Source organism: Triturus cristatus, chromosome 7, assembly GCF_964204655.1.
Source record: "Triturus cristatus chromosome 7, aTriCri1.1, whole genome shotgun sequence".
Taxonomy (NCBI): Eukaryota; Metazoa; Chordata; class Amphibia; order Caudata; family Salamandridae; genus Triturus; species Triturus cristatus.
Window position 1 is genome coordinate 1666042792 of NC_140590.1, and position 25479 is coordinate 1666068270.

A 25479-nucleotide genomic window follows, 5' to 3' on the forward strand; every position below is an offset into this window, starting at 1 on the left:
GCCCGCCAACATCGTCCGCTCGCACAACCTTGTCTCCTACACGGACGACACTCAGCTGATCCTCTCACGCACCAAGAACCCCACCACCGCCTAAACAAACCTCCATGAAGGAATGAAGGCCGTTGCCCACTGGATGCAGAATATCCGCCCGAAACTTAACTCAGACAAGACAGATCTTCATCCTCAGCTCCACCCCCTCCACCTGGGTCGACTTTTGGTGGCCAGCCACCCTGGGAGCTGCACCCACACCCACCAACCACACACGGAACCTGGGGTTCATCCTGGACTCGTCGCTATTAATGACCCAGCAAGTCAACGCAGTCTCCTTCTCCTGCTTCAACACCCTCTGCATGATCTACAGATGGATCCCCACTGGAACCAGGAGGACAGTCACCCAGGCCCTCGTCAGCAACAGACTGGACTACGGCAACGCCCTTTACGCAGGAACCACGGCCAAACTCCAGAAAAGACTCCAATGCATACAGAATGCCTCCGCACGCCTCATCCTCAACATACCCCGCCAAACCCACATCAATGCCCACCTGAAAGACCTGCACTGGCTCCCAGTCAACAAAAGGATCACCTTCAAGCTCCTCACCCACACTCACAAAGCACTCCACAACGCCGGACCAGCATACCTCACCTTCTACACCCCGAACCGCCAGCTTTGCTCCGCCGACCTCACCCTCGCCACCATCCCACAGGACCTCCACCGGTGGCAGATCCTTCTCCTACCTCGCCGCCAAGACATGGAGCACCCTACCCACTCAACTGCGACATACCCAGGACCTGTTGACCTTCAGGAGGGTTCTCAAGACCTAGCTGTTCAAGCAGTAGCTGCACCCCCAGCACCTTGAGACCCTCACGGGTGATTAGTGCGCTCTACAAATGATTGATTGCCCACAAACTCCCAACTGCCACCCTGCTGGCATCAATGCAGCCCTCCATCACATACCAAGCTTGGCGGCACCTGTTGAAATTTTTGCGAGTACCCATGGTCTACGCTTGTGCTGCATATGTCTGGCGTCGGGCAGACAAAGTGAATAGGTCTGAACTCCCGATAGCGAAACCCACAGACACTCCGAGAAGATTAATTCCAGGAGGACCAGTGAGGATGTTCACTCACTAAACCTGGAGACATAGTCCAGATCTTTAAAAAGAACTGGCACATCCTCCAAACTGACAGTATACCAAAGAATAACATCCTCACAAGGCCACGGATAACTCACAGTCGATGTCAATCGTTCAACGATTACTTGGTGCATAGCTACTATCGTTCTACCCCTCCCAAAATAGACAGTGTTACGGACTTTTACCCATGCATGAAGTGCAAAGCATGCAAATATAGCTGCAAAGTGGTCAACTACAAGGGCATACAACAGGATACTAGAGCAACCAGAAGTATTAAACGACTCTTGAACTGTAACTCAAAGTACACAGTTTATTGCCTAGAATGCCCTGGTCCCAAACGCTACATAGAAAGCACCATTCATCCTACAAAATAACGCATCCTTGAACATATGCGAGCAATCACAAAAAAGGATGCGACATATCCGTTAGCTCGTCATTTTGAAATGTTCCATCAAAGCAACCGGAATCTCCTCAAATTCTTCTGTATAGACCAAATCCCAAAGGACGAAAGAAGGGAAAATAGAATTAGAAAATTGTGCAAACTAGAATCGAGGTACATCATAGACCTTCAAACCAAGGGCCCCATCGGGTCTCAGTAATGATGACGAAATGTGGGTACACCTCGAGTAGTGAGAGACAACAACATGCACCCAGTAACACTATATATTAGGCGACACTGCCCAGATGGTCCCCAGTTTCCCCTATACATATTATTGCAATATATAGGGGTGGTGTTCTCTGAACCAGCCAATTGTAGTTGCATCAAATAAGGCGATAGAACTGCCCATAAAAATAAAGAAATACTTATGGCATTAATGAGGATAATGGGTGGCGAAGGATTGGCTCTCTGACCTTTGGGTCTTAATGATATTATAATATATGCACTCACACTCAATAACTTAAGTAAGACTGCCCATTCAGGGCGCAAATATGAATGGAAATGGGATACTCCCCTCAAGCATTCTTCGAGTATAGTATTGTACACAAGGGGACAATGCCAATTAATGTTAATGAATTTTCTAAATGTATTTCTTCGTTCCTGAGATTAATCTGAGGTTGATTAATTGTCTCTATGCTTGTCTGAATTAGTTTCATTGGATTCATTTATGATTTAACAATTTGCTAACACATGTTTATGTTACAACCACGTTTTAAAGATGGCCGTCATTGAATCTGGTAATTCACCAGGATTAACAGACCATCTTCTCTAACTCATATGTGATGCACTGTTTTCATTAAAATGGCTCCGTGGAAAAACAGAAACTGACATAAAAAAGGCATATCGGTGAAACGCGTCTGTCAGTGCCGGAGGCGTGCACATTAAAAGCACTTTGACGAATATTTCGGTGTGTGCTCTCATTAATGGCATCTGGAAGGAAATCGCCATTGTGCGTGGGTGGATATATATATGTATCCCACAGCAAAGCAGTGCAAAGCACAGCAATCCCCTTACCCCAGCCTCCGATGACGGCGTTCCACAGCGGGATGGCAAATCCCTCAATATTCGACGTACACGCTGAATTCGTTCGCAACAAATCAGCATGCCGTGGACATCAGCAGATACAAAAAGGGGTCTTTAATCACAAAGGTTTGACAAAACTCTACACGTTTCGGGGTTGCCCCCTTGTTCATGAGTAACCTGTGTCAATTTCATATTGTTTAAATAAACACACCATGTGATCGTCGGTAGTGTGAAAAGACTTTACATTTTCCAAGTTACTTCACTCGAAAGGGTTAATTAACAATCAAATATACTGCCTTAATTAAAAAACATATCAAATTACAAGTGGAAATCCCAAATCACTCATTGCAGTGTCGCGAGGAATGTCAATCACCCGTATATTAGCGGATCCAAACCTCTGTAACTTTATTATTCCAATGTGTGCGCGCAAAATGCCACTTGTGCAATGAAAGGCCCCCTGGCTTTAAATAAACAAAAACCCCTTCTCGTGCCAAGCTTAATTTGCGCACTTTAGACGAAGAGCAACAGCTCGAAGTCTAGCATATCTTGCCCCTGTAGGCAAAGAGGGGAATGCTGTGACTGACCGTTCAAGAGAACAGTACAGGCAATTTCCAAACCTATATATATCCACCCACCCACCCACAATAAAATCAGCCCAAAACAATAAATAAGAGGTTCTTGAGGGAAGCAATGAAGACCTATACTAGGTCAAATTTTGTTATTTTACTGGTGAGCTGCCGGTGAAAGCAACCCATTGTGTAAACTTGATGGTATATATGGGACCCAAAGCAAAGTATCCCATGTGAGATGATTTAAGCATGCAAAGGGATGGCAATGTGTAGTGTTATTTAGGTTCTGGGTCTTATGGACAAAAAAAACTCAACAAGATCCACGTAATATATATATATATAGTTACTTTCCTGTAGAATGGAACCTTTCAAGTTAACAGTAATCACAGTGGTACGAATGCTTGACTGCTGAGTAGGAGTACTACGGTAATTTATCATGGTGGTTGTTCTGGCTCTATTAGACACTAGTGTACACCAGTAGCAGACAGGGTTAACGTGTCTAGGAATGAAGGGACTCGGAAATATTCAATGTGTATTGTCTCAGAGATATGTGCCTACAGTTCAATCCAAGGAATCTCATTGTTCGATCCGACCCTATTGGTTTCCTCATTCTTTCCCAACAGGAGTATTGAACACTCCTTACTTTAATCTACCTTCCTATGTGATAGACATATCCACCATATTCAAAATGGCGCAGCTCTACTTGTTCTAAACCACTGCTCTAAGATGGTTGGTCATTTAAAACCCTTTCACCAGCTTCTAATTTACAGGTGTGTCTTAATGAACCCTTCCTGTGTCTGAGATCTCTTTAATCCCCCCCTCTTTTTCCTAGACGTGGAACCAGTTGTTATACTGTATTAGCACACCAGAATGCTTTCGCCCATCTCTTCCAATGGTTTCCAAATTGCAGAGAGCTTGTATAAATGAACATGCCTGCTTTCTGATGGCAAAATAAACAATTGACGGACAGAATGCTGGACAATGCAAACATTCACCCCCAGTCACAAGGATCTGGGTTAAATCCATCATTCTTTTGCTCACCACAGAAAAACCCCAGTTTGGACTCAGCCATATGCAATTCAGGCGTGACCCTGTTACTTGTGGGAACAGTCCAGCCCTAACTGCCGAGCCAGGTCCTCCCTGGACCGGAAACAAGCATCCTGGGACTGGATTTAGGGCATCACCCTTCATCAGCCAGGCTAGCTTGAATCCAGTGGTGTAATGAGCACGGGACCCACGTCTGAGCATACCCTTCCCACTTAGGGCAACATATGCAAGAGAAACAATTGATAGTTGGAATGCTGGACAATGCAAACATTCACCCCCAGTCACAAGGATCTAGGTTAACTCCAATATTCTTTTGCTCACCATACCACCCCAGTTTGGACCCACCCATATGAAAATCAGTCTTGACCCCGTTGCTTGTAGGAATAGTCCAGCCCAAACTGCCAAGGCAGGTCCTCCCTGGTCCGGAAACAAGCTCCCTGGGACCGGTTTCAGGACATCACCCTTCATCAGCCAGGCTAGCTTGAATCCAGTGGTGTAGTGAGCATGGGACCCAGGTCTGGGCATACCCTTCCCATTTAGGGCAACATATGCAAAAGAAACAATTGATGGATTGAATGCTGGACAATGCAAACATTCACCCCAGTCACAAGGATCTGGGTTAAATCCATCCTTTCAGCGTGGAACCCCTCATCAGCCAGGATAGCTTGGCTCCAGTGGAATGGAGAGCACGGGACCCACGTCTGGGCATGACCGTCTCACTCAGGGTGACAAATGCAAAAAGAACAATTGATAGACCGAATGCAGAACAATGTCATACATTCACCCCAGTACGGAGAGCTGGGCCTAAATCCATCGTTTTTTTGCTCCCCATGTCATTCTAGTTTGAACCCAGCCACCTAGCTTGGCAGTTCGGGCTGGACTGTTCCCACAAGGAACAGGGTCAAGACAGATTTGCATAGGGCTGGGTCCAAACTCATGGTCATGGCCTTAATGAATCACTGTGTCAACTAGCAGTCCCTTGACCGTATGTTCAAACCAATGTGATTCAGAAACAATTTCTCACACTCTCACGTATTTAAAAAAAATTTTTCACCATTTATTGATTATCAAAACATGTTATACATCACCATTAAAAGCTCAATCTATTCTAATCCCTACTTAACATTAATCGAAGCAGAGACAATAGTTCCAACAATATATTCAATTTGAGCAAAAACGAAGATAAAAAAGGCTAAAAATGTCATATGATATTACAAATTAATCCAAAAATATAAACAGAACAATTAGTTACATTACACACACCTCGTTATGAGCCAGCATAACTGAGAAAACACAACAAAACAAGACAATACACTTTGTCATATATTCACACATCCAAACCACTACTGGACATTGACCGCTTGTGGGATGTTTTGAGTCCTTTATCCCTATAAGCATATATCCGTTTCTGTGGATTATGTGTTTCCCATAAGCGTCGACGCGTTTCGATAGGCTATGTTGTATGCCACTATCTTCCTCAAGACATTAGATAGATGTTTTCTCTGTATTCTGTATTCTGTGCTTCTTTCCGGTTTACAGAAAGAGATATTATTATATATATTTGTTTGAAACAGACCATTTTACCTAGAGACTGTAGCTTTATTGACTCTATTGGGGATTAGCCTCGTGGGAAACTATGCCCTGATGTCCCTATTATGCTGGACGCTATTTGTTTCTGTATAGCGCCGGTATTTCGGTCCTATGTTCCTCACAACTGATCCTAGGGATTGTCTACAATTATGCACCTTTTCCCTGGTATCGGGGTTATTGGCCAGAAAGATAATTGTCTACTTACGTAGTTAGTGTTGTTTCTTATACCCACATTATTCTTTTGATTCGAACTTCATCTGTTTGTACTGCTAAGAAGATGTCGGGGATCAGGCTTGTATAAAATTCTTCGTATGCCTTCCACCCCGTATTCTGAAAGTGGGAAATAAAAAGAGACTTTTCTACTTCTCTGTCTACTACTTCAAATTTCACCCTCCTTGCTACCACATCCATTTTTGCTGCATGATCGATTCAGCAATGGTACATAATATCTTCTATGAATTGCGTCCGGGAAAAAATCTGATGCATTCCTACCTTTATTATGTTGCACTAATCTTCCCCCGCGTTGTCTGTGGAATCTTAATAATCCTCAACTGTAGTTGCGTAAGGCTTCTATGCGAGACCGTTGTGGATAAATGTTTCCTCGTATTTTGGGTCCCCTATAGCCTAAAGTAAAGGGATTAAAAGGGTTACTCTCCCTCTTGTTATCCATTACCCAATCTCTCTATGACACGGAGTGTAATCCGGCCCGATATCCCTCCGCTTGTCATCTTACCTAAATCACGCCGATAGTTGCACGAACGCGGGGTAACGTCTTGATTCTGCTTCCATTGTTTTACCTGTTAGCCTTTCTTTATTTCCTCACCATTATACCATGTGACCCGTGTCGGCCAATGCCGCATCGTTATATTTAACATCTAGTTCCTCCTGTATGTTCGATGCAGTGCTATTGGTTAATCGTTTGTTTGTTGTTTTTTATGCGTATAACTTTATTATTTTCACTGCTTACATAATTTTCGCACATAATTCCGTTGTATACTATATTTTATAATACACCCACTGCTGATTGTTGCAATTCATCGTTTGGGCTAATAATTCTAGAGCTCTAGCTTTATCTATAGTTTTGTTAGGAGTAGGACCACTTCTTATTATTAAATGATTCTGTTGGATTAAAAGGCTATTTTAACTGCCTGTAAGTTGTTAGCTATGTTAACGGTGATGACAGACACTGTGTATATATTACCTATATCTCTTTTAATCCTTTACATTTGGTGCACGCGTAATGCTACCATCTGTTTTTGTAGTGGTGCAAAAGTCCCAAGATGTTTTTAAAAGAACTGCTGTATAGATAATTCTGGTGCTCTAGCTTTATTTGTAGTTTTGTTCAGAGTAAGACCACTTTTTGTTATTAAATGTTTCAGTTGGATTAAAACACTATTTAAACTGCCTGCTGTGTTAACGGGGATGACTGACACCGTGTGCCTGACTATGATTTGGGGAGCAACCATTATCTAGAGATGATGCTCATCCAGTCTTCTTTTGAGTTCAGGCCTCTGTCCACCGTGTTAAGGTGACACATGAACCACTGTTCTCGTTGTTTCCTTCTAGTGTCTAAGTCGCCACCTCGCCTGTCTATTCTAATCTTCTCTAAAATATACCATTTAAACTCATTGCATTCATGTTTCATTTGTTCAAAATGTTCAGTTAGCGGAGCATTAGGTTTCTTATTTCTGATTGCTGATTTATGCTCTAACAGGCGGGTGCGGATTTCTCTACCTGTCTCCCCTACGTAACCTAGGCCGCAGGGGCATATGAGGAGATAGATAACATTCTTGCTGCGGCAATTATTATTAAGAGATTTGGCCCATATCTGTTTATCGTTCTGCATTATATTTTTTGTTTCCAAGCAACAAAAAGAGAAAGGATAATGCAATAAATAGAATAGTGTTTGTTTCTCAATTCTCCAACATGAGCAATAAAATAAAAAACATAGTTAACAGAAATTGGAAAATCTTAAACCATGAGACCAACAAGACACTGGAGAAACCTCTATTTTCATTCAGACGTAACAAGACTATTCGTAATTCCCTAGTAAAGACCTATAAACAAACTAATAACATTCAAAGGAGCCTGACAGGTGAGATAGTCAAGGGCAACTATAAATGCGGGACCTGCTAGATTTGCCCTCAGTGCTTGGAAACAAAAAATATAATGCATAACGATAAACAGATATGGGCCAAATCTCTTAATAATTGCCGCAGCAAGAATGTTATCTATCTCCTCATATGCCCCTGCGGCCTAGGTTACGTAGGGGAGACAGGTAGAGAAATCCGCACCCGCCTGTTAGAGCATAAATCAGCAATCAGAAATAAGAAACCTAATGCTCCGCTAACTGAACATTTTGAACAAATGAAACATGAATGCAATGAGTTTAAATGGTATATTTTAGAGAAGATTAGAATAGACAGGCGAGGTGGCGACTTAGACACTAGAAGGAAACAACGAGAACAGTGGTTCATGTGTCACCTTAACACGGTGGACAGAGGCCTGAACTCAAAAGAAGACTGGATGAGCATCATCTCTAGATAATGGTTGCTCCCCAAATCATAGTCAGGCACACGGTGTCAGTCATCCCCGTTAACACAGCAGGCAGTTTAAATAGTGTTTTAATCCAACTGAAACATTTAATAACAAAAAGTGGTCTTACTCTGAACAAAACTACAAATAAAGCTAGAGCACCAGAATTATCTATATAGCAGTTCTTTTAAAAACATCTTGGGACTTTTGCACCACTACAAAAACAGATGGTAGCATTACGCGTGCACCAAATGTAAAGGATTAAAAGAGATATAGGTAATATATACACAGTGTCTGTCATCACCGTTAACATAGCTAACAACTTACAGGCAGTTAAAATAGCCTTTTAATCCAACAGAATCATTTAATAATAAGAAGTGGTCCTACTCCTAACAAAACTATAGATAAAGCTAGAGCTCTAGAATTATTAGCCCAAACGATGAATTGCAACAATCAGCAGTGGGTGTATTATAAAATATAGTATACAACGGAATTATGTGCGAAAATTATGTAAGCAGTGAAAATAATAAAGTTATACGCATAAAAAACAACAAACAAACGATTAACCAATAGCACTGCATCGAACATACAGGAGGAACTAGATGTTAAATATAACGATGCGGCATTGGCCGACACGGGTCACATGGTATAATGGTGAGGAAATAAAGAAAGGCTAACAGGTAAAACAATGGAAGCAGAATCAAGACGTTACCCCGCGTTCGTGCAACTATCGGCGTGATTTAGGTAAGATGACAAGCGGAGGGATATCGGGCCGGATTACACTCCGTGTCATAGAGAGATTGGGTAATGGATAACAAGAGGGAGAGTAACCCTTTTAATCCCTTTACTTTAGGCTATAGGGGACCCAAAATACGAGGAAACATTTATCCACAACGGTCTCGCATAGAAGCCTTACGCAACTACAGTTGAGGATTATTAAGATTCCACAGACAACGCGGGGGAAGATTAGTGCAACATAATAAAGGTAGGAATGCATCAGATTTTTTCCCGGACGCAATTCATAGAAGATATTATGTACCATTGCTGAATCGATCATGCAGCAAAAATGGATGTGGTAGCAAGGAGGGTGAAATTTGAAGTAGTAGACAGAGAAGTAGAAAAGTCTCTTTTTATTTCCCACTTTCAGAATACGGGGTGGAAGGCATACGAAGAATTTTATACAAGCCTGATCCCCGACATCTTCTTAGCAGTACAAACAGATGAAGTTCGAATCAAAAGAATAATGTGGGTATAAGAAACAACACTAACTACGTAAGTAGACAATTATCTTTCTGGCCAATAACCCCGATACCAGGGAAAAGGTGCATAATTGTAGACAATCCCTAGGATCAGTTGTGAGGAACATAGGACCGAAATACCGGCGCTATACAGAAACAAATAGCGTCCAGCATAATAGGGACATCAGGGCATAGTTTCCCACGAGGCTAATCCCCAATAGAGTCAATAAAGCTACAGTCTCTAGGTAAAATGGTCTGTTTCAAACAAATATATATAATAATATCTCTTTCTGTAAACAGGAAAGAAGCACAGAATACAGAATACAGAGAAAACATCTATCTAATGTCTTGAGGAAGATAGTGGCATACAACATAGCCTATCGAAACGCGTCGACGCTTATGGGAAACACATAATCCACAGAAACGGATATATGCTTATAGGGATAAAGGACTCAAAACATCCCACAAGCGGTCAATGTCCAGTAGTGGTTTGGATGTGTGAATATATGACAAAGTGTATTGTCTTGTTTTGTTGTGTTTTCTCAGTTATGCTGGCTCATAACGAGGTGTGTGTAATGTAACTAATTGTTCTGTTTATATTTTTGGATTAATTTGTAATATCATATGACATTTTTAGCCTTTTTTATCTTCGTTTTTGCTCAAATTGAATATATTGTTGGAACTATTGTCTCTGCTTCGATTAATGTTAAGTAGGGATTAGAATAGATTGAGCTTTTAATGGTGATGTATAACATGTTTTGATAATCAATAAATGGTGAAAAAAATTTTTTAAATACGTGAGAGTGTGAGAAATTATGTTTCTGAATCACATTGGTTTGAACATACGGTCAAGGGACTGCTAGTTGACACTTGTACAAGTATCCTATTCCCTTGATTTCTTAAGGGATCTCTCTCTTCTTTCTTGAACTTAATGAATCACTGCCATGGGAAGATGCTATACCCGGATTCGGTTTCAATTTTTATATGGTTAGGTTTCTTTCCTCAGGTTGCTTCCACACAATGGAATAGCTCATTGTCTGTTAATTTCTGGTTAGTTTGTCCCTTTGCCGATTTTTACATTTATCTGTTATGGTTATTTACGTACTACTTTTGGATTGCCTGCACACCAGGGTGAGTATTTTCTTCATCCCGAGTTACCCCTATTCTTATTTCTACTTATCCTTTCAAGTTTATCCGAATATCTTTTCATTCTTATTCTTCATTTTGATCATCATTATTCACACTATATGCTATTGGAGCCTAATTCGTTATAGTATCTGAATTGCAACTCCATGATGGCGGCCACTTTTTCAGTATATTGAATTGTAGGACCGTCAGTCTGTTACTTAATTCCATTTTTCGTTTTGATGCACGGTCGATACATCTATTAGGTAGACTCATATTTTTACAAGTTCTAAATTTGCCCTCTCATTCAGATTGGGTAATTTTCTCTAATTTCCCTTTATTTTTTTCGATGCGACTCAGCCATAGTAGTACCTGTGATCAAATGATGGCTGCCGCTCGGTCTATGCGGGCTGTGGGTTAGCAGTTTAGCTGTCTTTGATGTCACTCCACCCCCACGCCATTCCAGTTGATTACCATCATACTATTATCGGTGACAGTATTTAAACTGCGATCTTTACTCTAGGCAGTAAGGGAGGTTTTCAGGCCAGTAGGAGGTGCGGTCACTTCTCATTGGGTAATCTCTGCGTGGCTCCATTTCGAGCCGATTTTTGTTGTTATTTTCTACTTTAGACAGTTTTTCCTATCGTTCTTTCAGATGGCATTCACCCCATTCTATCAGCTCTATTTCTGAACTCAAAAACCGCTCTCCCGCCTGGTTTCAGTCTATCCTGGCTACACAAGCACAGCGGTTCATCTTTACCCCGTTGAGGGTTTCTGGTAGGCTGTTATTGTTGCCTTTCATTTTCCATCTTCGTTCGGGACTTCTTTTATTTGATTTATCTGGTTTCCTTTTTCCCCCCCATTAGATCCCTTATTATTATTTATTAGATTGGAATAGGATCTTGGATATTTCCATCTGCTCATGATGTTACCACAGGGAATATTTCTGCTTCCTTTGAATACTATTCATGAATTATTGTTGCCTCATTGTATACAAGAAGAATTTTGCTTTACAGTAGGTTGGCCTTTATATTAATATACACTTTGTGACTTGGGTCGTTTGGGGTGATCACTATATTTGGTTGAGTTCAATTCTTCCTCATTTTTTTTTAAAATGTTTTTTGCCCTCTTCACATTTACGGTGATTACTATTGTATGGTGACAGTATCTTGGCTATTCTTCTTTTCCTATACATCATAATGCATGATGAGATCTATTTTCTACGGCGCCTGGATATCCACCATCTTTAACCAGTATATTAAAGTTTACCTTTTTGCTTGCATACCAGTTGTTGTGAAGATAGGGAGTACCTCGCCATGCGCGCATCTCATTTGTATACATTTTAAATGGATGGCTTTCAGCCACACAGTTAATCTGCACAGACAGTGTCCTCATGAAGGTTGATTACATCTGTTGCAAACTTCCGAAACGCGCGTCGGTGCAATTCTGTATATAAGGTTTAACACATGTTTCATCAAATATTGGTCTTATTATAATAAGTTATGAGCAACAATTTTTTATTTTTGATTTTCGTGTTTCACAACGTTGGGTTTATGTGATTATCGTGATGTATAGTTTTTTTGATGTATGTTGTTTTGTTACCACTGTATTGTTATAAGTTATATGTCCAGTGTTTGTTCCGTATTGAAATTGAATTATTGTATTTGCTCCTTTTTTTCTTTTGTGTGGTGCTCACCAAATTTGTATCCCAAACATGTATAGCTATTTTCACAACTACAAGTAATATGAATTCTGATTAATAGTCCATTTAAAAAAATAAAATAAAAAATAAAAAATTGTATTGAGAATTAATAAAACAGAGTCTAGTGGTCTGATTTACATTATAAACATAATAATAATAATAATAATAATAATAATACTTGAATTTGTAAAGCGCACAGCTACCTCCGAAGTGGTTTCCTGGCGCTGGGGGCCCTCGGGAAGATTAAGCAAGCTATTGCACAGTCACATGGTGCTGGGCTGACCTGCCGCCTGCGCTGGGGAACGAACCGTGAACCCCGTGGTCTGGAGCCAGGCACCCTGGCCGCTGCGCCACACCTCTTCCACATATGGTTTGTTAATTTAGATTTGGAGAAGGTTCTGTTTTGTTTCTTTACGTGAATATTCCCTGCATTCGTCTCCAATTATACAGCGACCCTCTTATTTTGAGGGATGTTGAAACCCCGAGACCCACGTCGTTAGTGGCCCAGCTGTCCTGAAATTGCCTCTCCAAGATGCCAGCTCCTGACCGTGAGGACCTCTCGACGCACGGCCTTGCACATGGCCCGACCAGCCTCTGTAATGACAACCCAGCTGTGCTCTTGTGGTCCTGAGACTGTTGCGACCTTCTACCTCGAGTGGGACCCACTAGACTTACTAAGTCCTCCTGGCAGAGTCTTTTCAGGTGGCCCCCTTCCTCGTAGCGCAAGAGCTACCAGCACAAATCTGAGATGCTCCCAATCTTCTGCTGCTGTAACTTTGGACCTGGTCCTGTTATCCACCTAAAAAACAAGAAGACGAACTTCGTAAAAGCATTGCCTGATTTTATATGCATTTTTCAGCTTTTCCCCCCATTGACTTCAATGGTGCGTAATGGAGCACAAAAGTGATATATTTTCCGAACCCTTAAAAATCGTAACTTTAAAAAGTACTTACTGTAAATCAAAGTCCTTGGTCTTAAAAACTACATGTAAAAAAAACCAAAATATATACTTATTATAAATTGGTCTCACCTTTATTCTTGAGTGACTCATGTATTGACTGTGAGTACAACAAATGCTTAGCACTACCCTCCGATACCCTAACTGCTTGTCCGCACTACCACAAATAGTGTTAGTGTTATCTACTTTTACCTCCATAAACCAGTAAGGGACTCACAGGACTCTCTGCACAGTGTACTTAGTTTTAATGCACTATATAGAGACCAGCTTCCTACAATGCCCCTCCAAAGCAGGAAGAGGGCTTGTGACATATCTTCATACAGGAGGCCAAGTCACAATTTAGAATACTCAAAACTGGTTGAGTGCAGAGGAGCAGCAGTTGTACATAATCCATGATAGGAGAAAAAAAATGAATCCAAAACAGACCAAGAGTTAAGCTAGTGCCTGCCGCCTGCTTGCAGTGCTCAAACTACCCAGAAGTCTGATAGAAACACTGGTGTTACTGTCCTTTCTTAACAACAATCAGCTACAACTTGAAAGAGAGGACATTTCATTTCTGGAAGTATTCACAATTTTTATTTGGTGCACTTAGGATTTGGGATGCAGTTTCTGAATTGGCTGTAGATGTAATTAGATATCAAGGCTCTACACCAAAGAGTTCAATAGGCCCTATTCTTGAAACAATGCACAGGCAAGTGAAGGTAAAGAGTCAATAGGTGGTATTTGGTGAGGAATAAAGTTGAATGCCAAACAAATGACTACCACCTGCTTCTAAACGGAATGAACCAAAGGAGAGAGTGGAGATAACTTTTGCCCTGGAGGACCCTCGAACAAATACATCTGTAGGCCATAGAGACTATGCCCATCAATGAAAGCCCTGTGTCAGGAGGCTGAAGCACTAGAAATGAGAGCGGGCTGGTCAAGGCTTTCTAGAAAGATGGGCTATTTATATTGAGGATTAAGATCTCCTACAACGAGACACCTAGACCCTGGTATTGCCAACAAGAATACCCGCTTCATTTAGCGCAAGACATTCGCTTGCCTAGATATATAAGAATAAAGATGACAAAAGAGACATCTGCCCGTATTTTAGCCAAATGAGCGAATAATAAACAGGGTCTTGTATGCATGCCGTAACGGATTAGTGGTAAATCAGAAGAGAGGATAAGGGCATGCACAGCACCACACTAAGTGACCGTTATTCCACTTCAAGTGACCATTATTTCAACTGCAGAGTGAATGGGTGGTAAACAGGTCCATGCCAACCACCTCAGCTATCAGATTTACTTGGTGATTAGTGACTATGGCACCACGTACTCGAAGGTAAAGCACGTGGAGTCTCTGATGACACCTGCTGTATGGAGTAAGAGTAGTGAGACACATTTTTACCTATGCACTTCTCTATTGAGGTAATATCTAAAGGGGGGACTCAAGTCTACACTGTCTAAATTCACGAAAGATATATATGGCCGGTGGCATAAGGCTACCAATAAATCATTAAGGCTGCTTGCTAAAAACATGAACAATTGTAGCAGTGTACAAACCACTGAAGAAAAGAGGGATATTTATGCATCTTTGCCTATAGAGAGGGACCCAGGAATGCGAAGCTTCCACCTCCGAGTTCGGTTTCAGTGTCCAACTCTGATCACCTCGGTTTATTAAATAGTGGCAAAATGACAACATCAAGAGTCTTATTGATATTTCACTGGAATATGTTTAGGTTAGAGTAGGAGAAAAGACAGTAAAAGGGAGGGGGGTGTAATCAACTTGATGGAGAAATGCAATGCCCAAGGTTAAGCACAAGATACAACCAAGTATGTGGGTACTTCAGGTACACTACCTGCTAGACTTCAAAACATCCATTCAGCCCATATACAGTTCCATATTAAAATATGAGAGGGACTCCAAGAGTATACCAATATCATTGAATTCCTGTTGACAGCCTAAACCTCTCCAAGACCTGCTAGGAATAAACGGCTGAGTGTGTAAATCTTGCTTCATGTTCAACAGCTGTTCAACCTGCCTGTTGACAAACGTGGCGTTTAAATAGTCAGTGTCTATCTTCTAAATCTGTCATGGAGCTAGTCCTCTTAAAACCATGTTAGCTATCCTTGGCCAAAGGAGATGAATTACAAAACTACTGTCAGTGGTATTCAACCTTCTGGTCTCAAACGTTTGACCATACATTTTGGGTACATGTTTCCCTATCCAGACAGGCCAACAACTTAAGAAGTGGTTGATGAACAAGAGGATAAAAAGCAAAGCCACATTGATGGCCTACCTCATGTAGGAACAGAGTATGGTCGCAGATCATCTCCCTAGTCTACAGCACAAGGAATACTAGGGGAATTTATCAAGCATATAGTTAAATCAACTCTAGAGTGGTGTCCACTGTTTTGTCTCCTCCAGCATCAACACCCAAAGCCCTATTGCATGCTGCATGTAGGAGTGTTGATGCAGTTAAATGCAATGCTGTACAATGCTCGGTACACAAGAATTCGTTCTGTGACCTTTGAGATGCAGTAGTTGAATGTAAAGGCAAGAGAGGATATCAGCTCCTGTAATGGATGTACCTGCCATAACTAGAATAAAAGAAGCAGCATTTGTTCCACAGTTACAAGCTACATTACTACATCTTTTTCTGTTTTATTCATTTATGTTTAACTGAACACCCCCCCTTCTGCTGCCAAGAATAGCTATTGTAGGAAATTTGCCTTTTCTGCGTGGTCACCCTGGATTGTTTCCCCTTTAGAACTCTACTGGCACTCACTCATCGCTCTGAACACCCGATTTTAAATGTTTGAATGGCTCCATGCAAATACTACTGCTGCACTTGCATATACTCAAGAAGGGGAACTCATTGATTTTAAATGTTCTAAAGGGGTACGCCAATGATTCATGTTATACATAAACGGTTTAGAATGTGCCCAGATATCATTACAGGCTGACACGCCCATGATAGGTAGGAGACTGGTGCCGGTCCTGTTGTACGCAGATGACGTGGTACTGATAGCGCACACACCTAGGGGCCTGCAGGTCTTAATGGACTGGTTGGTTTCTTTTATGAATGGGCTGGACCGGTCACCTAATTTTACAAAATTGTACGTCATGGAATTCAGTAATCTGTTCACTAGACATAAGACCTATAAGGCAGGAACACAGTTTAGCTAAGGTCCCGGCTTTTCCTGATCTAAGAATTGTATTTGACAGCAAACTAAACTGGCACCACATGCAGGAGGGGAAGCTATTGGATATGGAAAAAACCATGGGGAGCTATTACAAATTACACCCACAGATTAGGCACATGGCCCCTGGGGGTGATTTTAAAGTTATACCAGTCCTTTTTTATTTCTAAGGCTTTGTTTGGAAGCAAGGTTTGGGGGGATAGGGCGGTTAATATACTACAGGTTGCACAAATGAAATATTTTAAGATTGATTTTAAAAGTCCACCAGGGAGCTTGTTACTGTTTTTTATTTCTGTCTTTTTTTTATGGCTGTGATTACTGCTGAATAAAGATTATTATCAGTGCACTTTACCCTGGTTAACCAACAGTACAGTTCCAGTGCTCTCCCTTTAAAGACGATTGAATTGACGTACTCCAAACTGGTCAATTTAACTTGCCTTTAAGTCCCTAGAATCTGGTACAAAATGTGCCCAGTGCCTGGAAGTTGAAAGTCACAAGTGGATTGCCGCACTGAATATGCCACCCACTATAGTGGCAGTGCCAACATGGCTTCAAGCCTACCACTGTAGCCGACTATAATAGTGCAAAACATTCACTGCAACCTGTGACAGGTACAAACCTCCCTTTTACATACTAGTAAGTAACCTCTACGTGAGCCTAGTATCCCACAGGGTAGTGTTAATGGTATTTAAAAGTGGAACATCTACAAAATTAATATTACAGTGTCCCTACAGTGACAAGGCCATACAAGCTATTTTCACAGTGACAGGCCTAGAGGTCCGATGTAGATAACCAGAGTACAGATTAAAAACACTACTACTGCATCTCAAGAATGGGACCAGCTAGAAAAATATTTAACTATTTTTAATGATTAAAAATCCAATTCAAAAGGTAAAGTCAGATTTCTAAAAATAAGTATTAAGGCAAATTAACTTTTAGAATATTACCCTTTACCTGCCTGAACTGTCAGCTGGCTAATTATCATGTGTCTTTGCCAGCTCTCGGCCTTAAATAGCTGTGAAATGTCCCTCAAGAAGAAAAATAGGCTTACTTTAATGGATGGAGAGGATGTATCTGAACTCCACAGAACATGTCGAGTAGGAGCTGGGGACATGCTTTTTTATGCTATCAAGCTTCTTTCTCTAGAACAGTTGTGGGTACAGTGCCTGCCTCAAACTGGATTTTAGTGTTAGATATAGGAGGACACTATGATTACCACAGTACACTCCCCATACACCCCACCGCATCCTTAAGAGCCCAAGTTTGGTAGGGCAGAATACATCTGCCATCTTGGATTTGCCCTGACATATTGGATTTTGGGCCTATCTGCAGTAAGGCAATCAGGGATCACTAAAAAAAAGTTGGTAGAGTTGGCAATGTGAACTTATACCCCATTACTTAAGGTGTGCCTAGACGTCACCACTCCACATTAGAAGATACCAGACATAAGTATGGCACCTCCAGGCACCTACTTCAAAGCACTTCCTTGACCTGCGGCAGATCAAATGAGGACTGGGCCTGCTGTCTGAGACGAGAGGAGCCCTTAAGGAGTTTTACCTCTCGTTCCAAGGGCTAAGAAGTAAACTCCAAGGGTCAGTTAGATGAGTGTATGTGTGGCTACAGAGAAAACCGGCTGTAAGAGGCCTTTTCTTGTAGCTGCCCAGCAGCACTTGGACTGGACACTGCTGTTGGCCTCTGTCTCATACCCTGTGATTCTCTAACTGCCTCTCCTGAGGTCCTGAATACTTTAGAAGTGCCCTCCTGTGGTGGATTGGGATTTAAAGGACTACGTCAGAAGGTATAATCTTTAACAAGGATGAAACTGGTTGGTGTATCCAACCCACGCTCCATCACAGCCAGCCTCAAATTATGCCTAGCTCCTGGTCTATTGGGACCATGGGCTACTATTGTTGGTTTGTGCTTTTTTTAGCGCCATTTCTACTTTTATGTAAAATAAATAAATGTGTGTGTATATATATATATATATATATACACATACACACACACACACACACTTGATGTTTTGTGTTAACATATACCAAAAGTAATACATTCAATTTCCACTAGAGACTACATTCATTTTAACAATCTCAGTTTGGTGTGACATATGCATTGATTTTCCCCCTTTATCTTCCCACCTGCACCATCTCATTACACAAGCAATGCAAGGCTAATTATCGGAATACTGTTCTTTATCCCAGCTCGGTCCCCTACGCATGAGTCGACCATCCAGTCGATTGTGTGATCATTGGTTGGATGTATACAGTTACTTGTGAAGTGCTCTGCTGTCCATGTGGCTGGGGTCCATGCTAGTAGAGTATCTGTAAAAAGTCAATTTTGTAACACTGCGAGCAGCTACATACCCAGAGTTGACTTAAAACTGCCCATCAGCGCTTGGTTTTCAGCCCAGTGAATCAGCTTTCATCCATACTCCCGATCAACCAAACAGAGGGTGCTCCTTAACAAAACGAGGGACTAGAGAGTGAAATACACTATATAAAAAAAAAAGGTGTCAAACTACCTTTTTAAGTCAACCATCAATGAGAGTTCTTTGACAGTTGGGAGCGAAGGTGTAATGTTGGCATTTTCCCCAACATGAATGCGCTCACAAAGAAGGCACCCTGGAAAATGCCATCCCGAGTGCTTCTGTTCACTCCCAACTTTAGGGAGAAAGCAACACCTAACCTGGTGCTCAGAAAATAATGCATGAGATGCTGCAATGGTGAATGGGTGGAAAGAGGAAGGAAGGTGACAGAGCCCCCACTCCCCATGTGAGCCTGGGTTCCTTATTGCTCACCACAAACAGTATATTGAACAGTTTCTCATTATAAATACTCATGGTTAAACAAACTATATTTTCATTGCTTTAAAACATGGAAAAATACTCCCACCCAAAATAATAATTACCTTTTTAGCACCCAATAAATAACTTTAGTCCAAACTTCCCTAAGTATGGAGTAAAATACTTCTTCTCCAGTACCCCATTGTTGGACATGGCCCTTTCTGTGGGGTCATCCGCAAACTTTTTGCTGTCATCTTCCTGTTTTCTGAACCAGTTGTGGGCTTTTAAGACTCTGCGCACTTTACCAATGCTAACCATTGCAAAAGTGCTTGTGCTCGCTCATGAAAACATGGTAGAATTGGCTTACACCCAATTGGTATATTTAATGTACTTGTAAGTTCCTAGTAAATTGGTACTACTTGTGCCCATGGCATTTGAATTAAATGCTGCCAATAGGCCTGCAGCACTCATTGTGCCAATCACTTAAATAGACCTTTAAACATGCCTGCCACTGCAGCCTGTGCATGCAGTTTGAACTGCCAATTCGGCTTTGGCAAAATAAACCTTTTGCCAGGCCCATACCTTCCTTCTCTATACATACAAGTCACCTCTGGGTTGGCCCTGAACAGCCCAGAGGGCAGAGAGCAGTGTTTTTAAAAAGGTGAATATGTACTTTTTCGTTTTACATGCCCTGGTAGTGAAACTCTTAAATTAGTTTTTCACTACTGCAAAGAATGCCTCTCCTATGAGATAACATTTGAGTTACTAAATGTAATACAGTAAGTGACCATTTGTAAATGGGGGCAGGTAACTAGTTCATACTTGGGATCTCTGGAATTGTAATGAAAAATCCTCTCATGGTAAATCAGATTTTTATTTTATTATTTTGAAAATGACACTTTCAAAAAGATCAAAAACAACAATTGATTGACAGAATGCAGAACAAGGTCATACATTCACCCCAGTACAGAGATCTGGGCCTAAATCCATCGTTTTTTTGCTCACCATGCTATTACAGTTTGGACCCAGCCATATGCAAATCAGTCTTGACCCTGCGCCCAATGAGAACAGTCCAGCCCGAACTGCCAGGGCAGGTCCTCCCTGGACTGGAAACAAGCATCCTAGGACCGGTTTCAGGCTTTCAGCCCTCATCAGCCAGGATAGCTGGACTTCAGTGGAATGGAAAGCACAGGACCCACGTCTGGGCATACCCGACCCACCCCAGTACAAAGATCTGGGCCTTTTGCATTGTCCAGCATTCCGTCCATCAATTGTTTCTTTTGCATACGTCACCCTATGTGAGAAGAGTATGCCCAGACGTGGGCCCCGTGCTCACTACACCACTGGATTCAAGCTAGCCTGGCTGATGAAGGGTGATGCCCTGAAACTGGTCCCAGGATGCTAGTTTCCGGTCCAGGGAGGACCTGGCCTGGCAAATCAGGCTGGCCTGTTCCCACAAGGAACAGGGTCAAGACTGATTTGCATATGGCTGGGTTCAAACTGGAGTGGTGTGGTGAGCAAAAGAATGAGGGTTTTAACCCAGATCCTTGCAACGGGGGTTAATGTTTGCATTATCCAGCATTCCGTCCATCAATGGTTTCTTTTGCAACTTAAAAAACAAACAAGCATTTGCAATGCAATAGGTCTCGCATTTATAAGAGTTTGAGCTATTGGCATTGTAAAATTACAATGCCTTTTATTTATGTTTTGGTTTTAAAACAAATAAAAGGCATTGTCATTTACAATGTCAGTAGCATAAACTCGCATAAAAGCAGTGTGTGGAGTGCAGCAGTGTGCGGCGTGCAGCAGTGTGCGGCGTGCAGCAGTTTTTCGTGTAGCAGTGTGAGGCATGCAGCACTGCGTGGCGCGCAGCAGTGTGAGGCATGCAGCACTGCGTGGCGCGCAGCAGTGTGCGGCGCGCAGCAGTGTCGTGAAGCATGCAGCAGTGAGTAACACAGCAGTGTGTGGCGTGCAGCAGTGTGTGGCGTGCAGCAGTGTGTGGCTGCTCTAGCCGTAAGGCTACACCCTCTCCTCATTTAAATACAATACATACAAATGCTAAAGTGGATTGACCGTTTAGAAAAGAAGGAAATTAAATGGAGAAAATTAGGAGAGGGACAAACTGAAGGATCTGGTGTGCTGCAATGAGGATGTCCCATTAGTCAACATTGGTAGCGCATCTTGGACTTCTGGCTATGAGCAACTATACTATCATCCAGCATTGGCTACAAGTTACAAAGTGGGGTATGAAATAGAGAAGCTGACTTGTCGAGGAGCAGCTGGGACACACGTAGGCGGTTGCCATGGCAGCAGGCAGAAACCTACCATACAAGGGAAAGGTTTCTGTTGACCAGTGCAGAATGAAACCGGCAACTACTGTGAAAAACAAGATTTACATTCATTTGAGAACTGTTGCACCAAGGTAGAGTGGTCTGAGAGGCACACAGCACTCCAGTTTCACCTATTTTTACTAAGTTGTCTGCAGAGAGGTGCTTAATTTCCTTGCTTGCACTGGGGCCCACCGCACCTTTGCTGAGTCACGAGGAGAGACCCTCTGCCACGTGAAAGATGAGGTCTACGGCGACGCATAGGAAGCAGGGGGCAAATTTCACTGCGCAGGTGAAAAGTCACCAAAAGTAACACAAAGTAGCTTTCAGCGCTGCACTATGACATGATGCAGTAATGTGTGCGCGGCACTATGCTGCCTCAAAGTGTACCACAAAACAGGAAGAGAGCGAAGTGCCCTATCCATGTGGACAGGGTGCTGCCCCCTCTCGCAACGGAACAGAACAACTTTGGTTGCTGTGTTGAGTAAAAGAACAGTACATTTTCCCCGTGATGTCTTGAAACGACGTTCGCCGTATGTTGCGCAAGGAAAGGCCTCCGAGCTTCTTGATCGAGGGGGGCTCTTTTCCCCCCTTTTGAAAAGCCAGCAGGGTCACCCGGAAGGATGCAGGCTCTCTGGGGTTAGTGATACTTCAGGGGGCACACAGAGTGGGGGGGAGGGAGTAAGGCTCCTGGAGTAAGTTGGTAACTTTCCCGTACAACTGAGGGCGGCAGGAGAAAGGGCTCTTCTGCATCCACAGAAGAATGGAAGACAGAATGAAAAGAAAGAGCTAAAAAAAAAAAAAAATGGCAGGGAGGTGAACAAGAGAACGGGAGAGGACAGAAAGGGGAGGAGGGTTAAAAGGAAGGCGCAAGTGCACAGAGAAAGATAACTAGTATGAAAAGATAGGATGAAAGGAGTGTTGGTGGCCCGCTGCCTTTAAGGAGCTATGTGAGGAGAACAGAGCGTCTTGCAGTTAACTGTTGAGCCTCCAGGCAGCAAACTAAGAATGGGGGCGGAGAGTAAGACAGTAAGCACCAGAGTGGGCTGTAGGAAAGAAGGAGAAGAAAGACAGGAGACAGCAGAACCGCGGGTTGATACAAAAGATAGGTTCACCTGGGACTTACCTTTCCACCAAGAAACAGAACAGGAGTGGGATCATCAGCCCACAGCACAGGAAGAGAGGAAAGTGGGGCAGAGGGGGTGGGGGGGCAGAGGGGTGGGAGGAGGAGAAGGGGGTGTTGAAGGAGGGAGGAGAGCTGGGATGAAGGCGGACCCAGCCCTGCAGCTGCCTCTGGTTACATGCTGGCACTGGGAAGCTCCTGCTCTGGCAGCGTGGTGCGCGAGCCCCCTCACCTCGCCCCCCGCAGAGCACTCATTAGTGCCCAGGAAGTGGGAGCGCAGAACACGCAACGAGAGGGCGCCAGGGGGAGGGGCAGACACCCCTTCCAAAACACAGCGTCAGTGCGTTTCACTGTCACAGCTACCCACTGAGAGGTGTTGAAAAAGAATCAGCGAAATTCCCTGAAAAAAGTCAAGTACAACCTTTAAGTTAAGAGCGATGCAAAGATTTTAGATGATATTATCTTTCATAAAAGAGTGCGTTATAAACTTCAGTTAATGGAATATTATTAACCAGTCATTGACTAAACACTTCAGTTGTCTCCAAAATGGAATGAGAACAACTGGATGGAGTGATCGAAATACATTTTGTTAAAACGCCCTACTAGACGTGTGCTAGTGGCGTCCCTGTAAATCACCAAACAAGCCCAGCGGAGCGTGGCGCGCGCGCGCTTGGGGGCGGGGGAGCGGACCCTTTGAAGTGCTCCCAAAAGGCGGAGTGCATGGCGGCACGATGCGCGTGATTGTGCGCGTGCTAGCCATGCAATCCGCTTTTTGGGAGCACTTTCCAGCCCGCTCTCTATAGTCTCGCTTTGCGATTGCTTACGCGATAGCAAGGAGAGACCTAAAAATGGCATTTTCCTGCCATAGCCGTTTAGTGTCTGTAGCCTGTCTCTGGGACACATGACTGGGTGTAGCTGATAGTTGAGCTTTGTGTATTCCTCCTAGACAGCTACACAATAGAGGGCTTAGGCATCCCTGGATGGGCCATCACTGGCAGGATGGAGCTGGGCACTTACCTACTTACACTTAAATAGGATGTGTCCTGTCTCCACACAAAGGGTTGCATACCCTCTGTACTTAGTCTGGAACCAAGGGATACAGTAATCATCTAGAAGCTTCCCCTGCTTAAAAGGAGGCACTTTGTATAAATATTGGACCTCAGACAACAACTCTGGGCAATGATCATTTCCCCTTTTCCCCCCATACAAACACTTTTGCCGGTGTAAAATGTTGGGCTTTTAGGTTGGCGGATAAAAACACCTTTTTAGACAGCATTAAGGATCTACTTAAGTTAACATGCCGATTCTCCAGCTTGTCCGCCCAAACCCTCTCAGTCCTGACTATGTCATCTGAGTTAGCACTTATCAACATGGAATATAAATTCTTGATTCGAGGCTGCTTATACAGAATACACGCTACCAACGGGATTCAAGCCATATTGGTGGACTGCAATACAACAGGTTTAATTGTCTCCCTAAGTTGAATGTATTTAAAGTGTGATCTGGAGTCCACACTATCATTCCTGAAGTTCTCCAAATGACATAACTCCATTCAAATCGATAATATCTCCTAAATTATTAATTCCAGCCTGTTCCCAGGTTCTACCTGTTTTGTCATAAAGTGGGGCTGGAAAGACTGGCGATTGCCATAATAATAGGTATCTCAGGAACTTCTAGGATCTTACACACCTTATGCCAAACGTTCCAGGCTTCACTAAGGGGTTTGAAATGAGTTTTCTTATAGTAACTACCCTCCAGCTGCCTCAGTAGTACCCCTGTTGCTGCACCACCTATGGCTAGCTCAAAAATAGAAGGAAGGATTTCCCTTTCCTGATTTCCAGGAGTTGTTTCTGCCCATATTTTAGGTTTAAACAATATGGCCATTTGCTGCAGCGTTATAGCCCAGTAGTAATATAAAAGGTTGGGAACGGCCAGCCCCCCCTCGATCTTGTGGTAAATTCATTAATTTCATCGATCTCCTTACAGCCCCATACAAATGGTGAGAAAATCCTGTCTAATTTCTTAAAGAAAGCATTTGATGGTTGCAGCGAGATACATCGAAATAGATAAAAGATTTCAGGAAACATGGTCATCTTAAGCACATTGCCTCTTCCTATAATAGACAGATGAAAAGTATTCATTCTTTTTAGATCTCCACTTATCTTCTCTGAGAGGATCCAAGTTAATATCCCATTTAGATCCAACATCCGCCGATATATTTATCCCGAAGTATGTGGCAGCCTCAGTCTTACGTGGGTCCTGACATGGAGTGGTTTTAGAACAGACAATCTTAGTTTGATCGGTATTCAAGCCGTACCCCGAATGCTTACCAAATTCCAGGGCCAGGGCGTCAATCCTTTCTATTGCTCCCAATGGGTCAGGGGTGACAACTGCTATATAGTCAGCATAAGCTAGCACTTGTGTTAAATCCCCTTACCACTATTGGTTTAATTATCTGATCATGTAACGTGGATCTATATAAAGTGCAAAAAGGACTGGAGAGCAGGGGCAGCCCTGTCTTGTACCACGAGCGATCGGGATCCTTTCAGACTCCCTACCCATCAATTGTATTCTCGCGTAAGATTGTACATACATTGCTCTTAAGGCAGTTAATATACTTGGTCCAAATCCATTAGTTCTTAAATTACTCCACAGGTATTCCCATTCGACCTGGTCAAAGGCTTTTGGTGCGTTAAGAATAATTA